Source organism: Rhincodon typus, chromosome 26 (assembly GCF_021869965.1).
Source record: "Rhincodon typus isolate 14 chromosome 26, sRhiTyp1.1, whole genome shotgun sequence".
NCBI classification, from domain to species: Eukaryota; Metazoa; Chordata; class Chondrichthyes; order Orectolobiformes; family Rhincodontidae; genus Rhincodon; species Rhincodon typus.
This window is the reverse complement of record NC_063357.1, coordinates 4,267,420-4,277,827: the sequence shown is the minus strand read 5'-3', so window position 1 is coordinate 4,277,827 and position 10,408 is coordinate 4,267,420.

Genomic DNA, 10,408 nt, shown 5'->3' with positions numbered 1-10,408 from the left:
CTGTTGCAACTAAGCAGCCATCTTCCATAAAGGACTTTCATGAGATTAGAGGTCTCCCCCAGATGATGTTATAGGGCAATTACCTGATTCTGTAGGAATGAGTTCCTCTATGAAGGACATCAAGAGATAAAAGGTCCTCCAGTAAAAAGAGAAATTACAGACCTATAGAAGATTAAGAATAGAATCAAGGTCAACAGTCCCATGCAAGGTCTACCTAGCTTTAAAGTACGAACAGAATGCATTCTGGAAGAACAAATAAATGTCCAGACCTCCTAAATTTGTAAAGTCAGAAGCTTGGGGGCAGATGTGATAATGGTATATATCATTATGCACATGAATGTGTAAATTATTCATTATTGGAAAAAAGCTTAGGGTGAGTTACTGTATAAAATGAAAGTTCTGAAAGGGTTAACGCAGCTGACTGCATTAATCGCTACATAATCTGACGATGTTATAAGGTTTGAGTGGGGAAAGGCAGAATAGCCTAGATCTCAAAGGAGACAGAGCCACAATCTATGTCTCCTCATAAACTTAGTAACAATGTCTATCATGCCAATGTAAATTGTATCTGATTGCTATCATGCAATAAACTAGATTTTGTTTAAGATGAGAGCCACTTCTCATTAGACTACCTGGTGGTTTCTTCTGCCACACTTGACAAAACAGGCCCTGTAGATCCCAACCTAAAGGAAGATGATGGCAGCAAATTGATCTTATTGTGACTAAGACTCACACTAGCCCATACAACACAGTGCTAATGTTGGTGATCAGAAGATTAGCTGCATCATTACAACTTAGGCCCTGTGTGGACATTCACTCAGTGAGATTGTGGTACATACCAGAATCTGCAATCAAGTCCTAGATTATCCTGGAGCAACTTCACCAGAAACTCAATCATATGAATTTAAAATACATATGATACATTTCTGGAACATCCCTGATACATTCCTCCCTTCTCATGCACTATGGGACAGGTTCCATACATTTTCAGCTTACGTGCAAAACATTGTTTGGGTTCAGAGTGTAAAGAGAATTCAGGAGGGGTGGGTCACCATGAACACTCTAAAACGTATTTGCTGAATACTAAATCAGTATTTAAATTCCTCCCTGCTCTGTAGTGATCCATTCTGTAATATAAAAAAGTAGAATGTTTTTCATTTCAGAATCAAGGCATCTCTGAAACTTCTGCTGTAACATAGAGAAATGCAACTGCCAGTTTTAGCATAGCAAGATCCCACAAGCAACAATGAAAATAATGGCCATTCTTCTTCCTGGTTGAGGGGTGACTGTCGGCGAAAACAACTTTAAAAAACTCCAGTTCTCCTTCTTTACTAATGACTACATTTTAATATCGGAACTGATGTTCTCATATGGAGACATCAATCTCCCTCAGTGGCGCCTCTGAGTCAAAAAGTGGGGCTCCAGTTTAGAGACTTCAGCGCACAATGTCGGCTGACACTTCTGTCCAATACTGGGGGAGTGCTGCACGGTCGGGAAGTGCAGCTTCCTTCTCAGACTCTTTAGTCTGTGAAAGATCCGCGTGAGGGCAGTTCCGCACATCTGAACACGGCACTTCCGACTGTGTAGCTCTAAACCAAGGCTAATCTTTTTCAACATAAATAATCCTTGTGCTCCCTCATCAGCGCACCGACCCTCATTATTAATAAATTAAAAACGGACTCTTGTGGCTTAATTGGAGTTTGTTTGGAGAAGGAATCAATAACCATTTCCAGCTCATTGATCTGTGATTGATGGTGATTGGTTTGAGGTCTCGCCAGCCGATAATGGGAGGTAACAATGACCAGGAGACGGACTAAGGTTGGGAGCTGACAGCGCCTCCAATTAGGAAGCCGCGCTCTCCAGGGACACAGACTTTGCTATTGTCCTCGGGTGTCTAGAAGCCGAGAGGCAGGCAGCCAGGCGTCAGGCAGAGGAGCGGGGGTGGGGGAGGCTGGCCCGGACAAAAGCACCACCTCTGCTGCCGACAGATCTCGGCCTCCAATCCCACTCAAATCCCAGCACAGGACAGGGTGCTGTCGTGAGATGAGGATCTGACCGGCCAGCACAGCCCCGCTCCTGACACAAGCAACGGAGGCCAGTGCTGGCAATGTGAACCAAGCCTGGGAAATGTCCATCCGGGAGGAGAATCATCCCCTTCGGCACGGCATCAAAATCCCCTTGAAATGTCCCTGGATAATACTGTAACCGAAACTCCCTGTCAAGAAGCGCCAAACGAACGCACATCACCGACAATGTTTACACATTCGTGTTTGCATTCGTCTGCAACAGGGTTAGGGTTAGTTAGTCTGGTCTATTTACAACTCGCGAGGGCTCGTTACTGCTTATGTTCTCGTGTTCTGTCTGCAATATTTTGCACACTTCCATTTACTGGCTGCATTTGTAATTTCGCAGCGGATTGATGTTGGCTATTTTCATGTATACGATATTTGCATTATTTACACATCAGACGCTGCAATATTTACACACGTTGGCCATTATTTCTACTCACTCACGTTTTATATTTAGATCGATGCAGCGTTTTTACATGTATACACACTGCTGTTTGCAGTCACACCGTATTTTGTATCTACTGGCATTCTTTATCAGAAATCCACTTGCATATACACAAATTCTGTGTTTACACTTACTAACTTACAGTTAAATTGCACAAGTATAAACTAATACCAAACCACTACTGGCAAAAACAAACTGCCAAGCAAGCGGCCCAGGATCAATCACGAGCAGACATTTAGCCAAGGATCTGCCTTCATAGGTGAAGGAGCACACAGCGTGAGTGAGTGGATTACACCTGGTATTATGAAGTGTATTTAACCTCACAATCTCCTGTCAAGACCCATTCGTATTCAAACACTCATTTACATAAACTCGAATACATTCGTACGTCTAGCTTTACCTGATTTTTTTTTCAGGCATATCTCTATTCCTTTTTTAAAAATTCTGTCGCTTTTCATAATTTTTTGTGGGCTACCTGCTTACTCGTTTTCTCTTCTCTCTCATTATTTCTAGTTATATATACAGTTTGCATTGTGATTCTCTGTGTAAATGCTGCTCTACCTTTACTCATGTTGCAACTGCCACTGCACTCCAGATCAATTCATTGTATGGGAAGTATTGACTTTATTAACCTAGTATGTATATTTAATAGGACCATCAGATGTAGGAGCAGAAGTAGGCCATTCAGCCCATTGGGTCTGATTCACCATTCAATGAGATCATGGCTGATTGTGTAATCATCAACTCTATTTTCCTGTCTTTCCCCCATAACCCTTAATTCCATGACTTATTAAAAATCAGTCTATGTCAGCCTTGAATATAATTAACAACCCAGCCTCTCCAATCCTTTGAGGCAAAGAATTTCACAGATTCACAACCTTTTTTTATTCAGTCATGGGCTGTCGGAGTCACCGGCTAGGCCACCATTTTTTGGCCATCCCTAATTGACCAGGGGGTAGTTAAGAGTCAACCACATTGCTGCGGGTCTGGAGTCACATGTAGGCCAGACCAGGTAAGGATGGCAGTTTCCTTTGCTAAAGGACATGAGTGAACCAGATGGTCTTTCCCAACAAACAACAATGGATTCACAGTCATCATTGGACTGTTAATTCCAGATATCTATTGAATTCAAATTCTACTATCTTTCTGAGAGACCACTTGCTCCTCATCCCTGACTTAAATGTGTGACCTCTTATTCTGATATTATGCACTCCGGTTCAGGACCCTTTCAAAATAGGAAACATTGTTTCCCCATCTACCCTGTCAAGTCCTTTCGGAATCTTGTATGTTTCAATAAGGTTGTCTCTCACCAATATTCTAAATTCCAATGAGTGCAGGCCCAAACTACTCAACCTCTCCTCATAAGGCAATCTTTCCATACCCAGTATGAGCCAAGTGAACCTTCTCTAGATCTCCTCCAATGACAATCTATCTTTCTTTAGACAAGGGGACTGAAACTGTTCACAGTATTCTAGCTGTAAACTTTCTGATGCCTTGTTTAGCTTTAGCAAAACTTTTATTCTCCATTACCTCTGAAAGAAAGGCCAACATTTTATTTGCCTTCCCTATTACCTGCCTGACTTGGATGCTAGCTTTTTGTGATTCATGAATGAGGTTTTCCAAATCCCTTTGTTCTGTGGCTTTCTGCAGTCTTTTTTCATATAAATAATATTCAGCTCCCCTATTCTTCCTGCCAAAGTGCACAACCTCACATTTTGCCACATTCCATCTACCAAGTTTTTGCCAACTTGTTTAACTTGTCTATTTCCCTCTTTGCCTTTTGATGTGTGTTTGCTTGTGCTACTGTGTAAGTAGGTCTGTGTTTATACGCATCAGTGTGTTTGTTTCTGCATGTATTGTATATTTGTTGTATTAATGTTTTAAATTCAGTTTTGGTTTGTGAGTTTTGCTGGCAAGTCTAGCATTTATTGCCCAATAATAGTTGCACTGACAAGATTGTGCAACTGAAACATTTTTTTTAAAGAGAATTGATAAAACCTAAGTTGCTTAGATGTCCACTTCAAGGACAGCTAAGAGTTAACCACACTGGTACGTTCTTGAAGCGAAGATGGACCGGTGAAGATAAGGATGGCTGGTTTCCTTCTCTAAAGTGCATTAGTGTTTCAGTTTAGGTTTTAAGACAATCTAACAGATCTTTTTATAAAAGTGAATTCCAACTCCCACCATGGGTTTGAACTTACATTCTCTGCATCACCAGAGCAGAAATGGAGCCACCACACATCAAATCTTATTTCCAAATGTTTCATTTTACATTTACATTGAACTGCATCTGTCATCTATCAGCTTGTCTTGCTGTATGTTGTCATAATGTCGTTCATAATTCCTATTCATTGCACCAAATGATATTGCTCCATTAATTCCTGAGTTCAATTCCAGTGCACATTTGTGTTTCAGCTCCCTCTTCAAAAGATTTACTCTTGAAATATTATTCATTTAAAAACACATTGCATAGAATCCCTGGAGTATGGAAGCAGGCCATTCAGCCCACACTGACCCTCTGAAAAGCATCCCACCCCATCTCTGTAATACTACATTTCCCATGTCTGATCCACCTAATCTGCACACAATGGGCAACTTAGCATGAACAGCCCACCTAGCCTGCAGAAGCAAACCCACACAGACAGAGAGAGAATGTGTAAACTCCACACATGCAGACACCTATGGGTGGAATTGAGCCTGGGTCCCTAGCATTGTCAGGCAGCATTGCTAACCACTGAGCCACCATGCTTTCTCAATTAGCTTTTTTTATTTACATTTATCGTTAATAAATCTTGGACACATTTGTGGAGAAAGAAACCGAATTCACATTTCAGGTCAATTAAATGATTCATATAAAAGTTAAATACTATGGATGCTGAAAGTCTGAAATTAAGATGGAAAATGTTGGAGAAATTCATCGATCTAGCAGCATGTGCAGAGAGAGAAACAGAGTTTATATTTCTTCTTCTTCAGAAGTGTCATATCAGACTCAAAACCTTAACTCTGTTTCTCTCTCCATATATGCTGCCAGACCTGCTGTGTTCCTTCAGCATTTTCTGTTTTCAATTCAATTATTCATGTTCCTATCCTATTCTGATTGGATAATCCATACAGTTAAGTTGTTTATAAATATGACAACAGTAAATGTCCAGGTGAGTCAGTCAGAATCTCATCACTGGGTTTAATGTGAATTTGGAGGAAAAAATACCATAGAATTTTACTTCTATGTATTCTGTCTATCCGTCATTCTCTGACAAATGTATCTTTATGTAACTACTTGCCCAATCACTGCTTTTCCTTTTTTTTGTTCTTTGCTGTGATATATCATTCGTGTTTGTTGGTCACCCTTAATTGTATTCGGAATGTGATATTGAACTGCAGTTCACATGCTATAAGAATCCCCACAGAAAGGAAATTCTGGAGATTTAACCCAGCAACAACGAAGGAACAGCAATATAGTTCCAAGTCAGGATGGTGTGTGGCTCAGAGGGGAACTTGCCAGAGATTGTGTTTCCAGCTGTCTGTGCTCTTCCAGGTGGTACAGAGTTTGACAATTACTGTTAAAGGAGTCTTGATGAGTTACTGTGACTTATATTTAGTACATAGTGCTGCCATCATGTATTGCTGCTGGAGGGCTTAAATGTTGAAGGTATTGGATGAGTATCGATGTCAGGCAGGCTGCTTTGTCTTGATGGCATTGAGCTTCTTAGGTATCATTGGAGCTGCACACACCCAGGCAAGTGGAGGATATTCCATTCCACTCCTGACTTGCACCTTTTAGCTGTTGGATAGATTCAGGGAGTCCAGAAATCAATAGTAACTCCCAGAATGATGGTGGTTGGGGTTTTAAGGATGAAAGTACCAATTAATGTCAATTGTAGATGGTTAGATTTTCTTTTGTTGGAGATGATCATTGTCTAGCAGTTACGTGATGTGAACGAATGTTACTAATCTCATATTAGCCCAAGTCTTAGTGTTGTCTGGATCTTGCTGTGGCTGAACATGAAATGCTGAGTACACGGGGAATCACAAATAGTGCTGAACATTGTGCAATCATCACCAAGCATCTCCAAATTCTTATGATGGATAGAAGATCTTCAATGAAGAATGTGAAAATGGTTGGACCCAGGGCACTATGCTGAGGAACTACTGCAGCAATAAATTGAGATTGAGGTGATTGATCTCCAACAACCACAACTACCTTTCTATGTGCTAGGTATGACTCCAACTAGTGGAAAATTTTATCACAGTTTCTACTGACTTCAATTTTCTAGTGCTCTTTGATGCAAGATTCAGTCAAATGTTGTGTCAATGTCAAATCAAAGAAAGTCACTCTTTCCCATTAGCTTGAATTCAGATCTCTTATCCATGTTTGGTTGAAGGCTGTATTGAGATCTGGAGCTGAGTGGTCTTGTTGGAAACCAAACTGAACATTAATGAGTAGGTTGGTTTGGTTATCTTTTCTTATTCAAGTTTTGTGTTTAAACCAAACCAGGTAAAGGCAGTAGACTCAATTCCTTAAGGACATAAGTAAATGCAATTTTATTTTCAAGAATTGATAGTAGTTTCACAGTCATCACCAAGACCAGTTTTTTTATTCAAAATATATTAATTGAGTTCAAATTCCACCAGCTGTCATAGTAGTATCTGAACTCGTACCCCTTGAACCAGTGTGTCTGGATGACTGGATTAACAACATTGCCACTGTGTCACCACCTCCGTCTCAGTGCCACTTGCCAGCACTGACCTCAATACTTTCCATTATTTATTGATCATTGAGAATAGACTGATGGGATAGCAATTCCCTGGCTTGGATTTGTTCTGTTTCTTAACAAGAGAATATACCTGGGAAAAGTTCTACATTGCTGGGCAAATGCCATTCTTGTGGCAGTACTGGAATCGCTTGCCTTGGGTTTGCAGCTGGTTTTGAAGCAAGTCTTCAGTACTGCTGTCAGGATATTGTCAGAGCCTCTGGCCTTGTAGTATTGAATGTCTTCAGTAATATTTTCCTGTCGTGTGAAATGAATTCAATTGATTGAGGGTTGACATCTGTGATATTGCGAACCCAGGAATTTCAGAATCCGGATTAAAGATTTTTGCAAAAGCTTCGGTATTGCCTTTGCACTGACGTGCTGGGCTACTCCATAATTGAGGATTAGGATATTTGAGGTGACTCCTTCTCTGGTTAGTTGTTTAATTCCCCGCTACCATTCATAACTGGATGTGGCAGCGTTTCAGAGCTTTGATCTGAACTGTTGGTTGTGGGATCACTTGGCTCTTTCTAACGCACAGCATTTCCGGCTGCTGTACCCCCTCCTCCAACCCAGTCCCTATAATTTTCTCATACTTTATAATTATCTTTCATTTCCTCTGCCTCTATAATTCACTTTCTGCTTCTCTCCAATTTTATCTCTGTCCCGAATTCGTTGAGTCACTGTCACGATGTTTACGTTATTGTCTCCGTCGGTGTTTTATTTTCACTCAGCCTGCCTCTATAGTTCACCCTAATGATGATTTTTCCGTGCTTTTTTTACAGTTCAGTCCCCCTCTCTCGTTCTTTCTCTCTCTCTCCTAGATTTTATCATTGTGGTTCAGTGATCAGCGGCTGAAGACTATGTCAGGCCGACACTTCGCAGCCCGAAGCCTCTCCGTGGATGTGAACCTGCCCAAAAGGAAATTAATAATGGCAAACGAGAGATCAGCGAGACCCAACCTCTTACTTGCACTTTGTATCTCTCCTGAAAAATATAACTTGATCCTTAAAAAAAGCTGCCTCAGAAATGTTGAAATTGTGACCTTCATCATTTACAGTTCAGATATAGTCATTCAAATCCTGCTGAAGATTGCACGGACTCAGACCAACTGTGCCTCTGACCAAACTGTTGTCTCTAAAATATAAGTAAAAGTCTCTAGGATTAATTTCTCACAATCAGATGTAGAACTCCACGCAGGAGAATCCAGTAACTTGCAAGGCAGCCCCGCACCTTAAGTTATTTAACTGCTCGCTAAGCAAAGAGTAAAAGCTCGAGTTTAGAAAGGATCAGCCGAGCGGAGAGCGAACAACCTAAATACTTACTGAGAATTCTGCAGTTCAACAGCGGTAATAAACCAGTGAGTTGGAAAACATAAAATAAATGCGGACTTCCAGGAGAACCAGTCGGTTAGTGAGCAACAAATTAAAAGGGATACTAGGGGACTGTAAGTGCCTGAGCAGAACATAAAATATTTCACTCCTTAATTACTTAAGTGAAGACTAAAGGAAGTCACCAAACGCTAAAGCTTTGTTTCTTGTCGTTATTCAATTCCTGTTTTCAATCTATACGAATTATCCATTTGTGCAACTGACTTCAGTAATTTTTGAAGAGTCAGTTCGACGTTTGGTGAAACGACTTTAACTTCACTTTGACGTCGCACCAGAAACTGTCACAAAGCCTGTGTTTCTGAAAAGTCCCAAAGCAATAGCTCGTTGTTAAAGAGATAGTAGGAACTGCAGATGCTGGAGAAGGGTCTAGGCCCGAAACGTCAGCTTTTCTGCTTCTCTGATGCTGCTTGGCCTGCTATGTTCATCCAGCTCTGCACCTTGTTATCTCGTTGTTAAAACTTGGCAAACTCAGCCCCCGCCTCCCGCAATGTTGCATGAGCCCGGGAGGTGGCGCCCAAACAGCGTCAAATCTCGGCAGGGAACTGAAAATGAAGCCATCAACTTCTGACACAAAACCCCATAAATCTTGCTGGTACGGAGCACTCGGTAATTGGCGAGGAAAAGACTGTTTATTTCATACATTAATGGCCTGAACTTAAAGCCGCCAGGTTGAATTTAAAGTATATAAGCACGACCTCCCATCAATCCAGACATCAAAGTGGTTTCTCTTTTTAATTTATTGTTAAACCGGTATTCTATTAGCCAGGAGGAGGGGAAATCCTCAGGATCACGTTTCAAACAAACCTTCTGGACTTTTTTTTTGCAAAATTAACAATCTACCAACCTCAGGCTACCTGACAGGATCTGACATAAACTATTGAAGTTTATCAGACATGAATTGTTAAATTTGACAAAGTTCGTGAAATAATTTTTTGTAGCATTCCATTGACAAGGATGAACTGCAGAAATAATTGGCAGCAGAAACGTATATTGAAACTCATTCATTTGTGAAGATTTCATTGTCAACATGTGAGCCTGTATTTGTAAATGAGTGTGTTCGCGTGCAACTACATGTGAGCAGTTGAATTCGGGATGTATCTCAGCATGTGTATCTGAATGGGCATCTGTGCGAATACACGTGACTGACTGCGTGTGCACCTGAGCGTATGTGTTTCTGTGTGAATGGTTATTTTGTTTGTCTTTCTGTAAGTGCGCGCATATATCTGTATCTGCGTGCACTGATCTAGTATATCTCGGTACGTATACGTGTGCTTGTGTTTGAGAGTGTGGCTATAGACCTGTGTCTGTGCTGGTCCGACTTCATGTGCTCTCCTGTGTGTGACGTGACTGGATCTGTATGGGATTTTGATACATCTTACAACGAATTTACAAAGTTTGTTGAATCAGAGATAGTAGGAACTGCAGATGCTGGAGAATCCGAGACAACAAGGTGCAGGGCTGGATGAACACAGCAGGCCAAGCAGCATCATAGGAGCAGAGAGGCTGACGTTTCGGGCCTAGACCCTTCATCAGAAAAGGGGGAGGGGAAGGGGGTTTTGAAATAAATAGGGAGAGAGTGGGAGGCGGATAGAAGAGGGATAGAGGAGAGGATAGGTGGAGAGGAAACAAACAGGTCGAAGAGGCGGGGATGGAGCCAGTAAAGGTGAGTGTAGGTGGGGAGTTAGGAAGGGGATAGGTCAGTCCAGGGAGGACGGACAGGTCAAGGGGGCGGGATGAGGTTGGTCGGTAGGA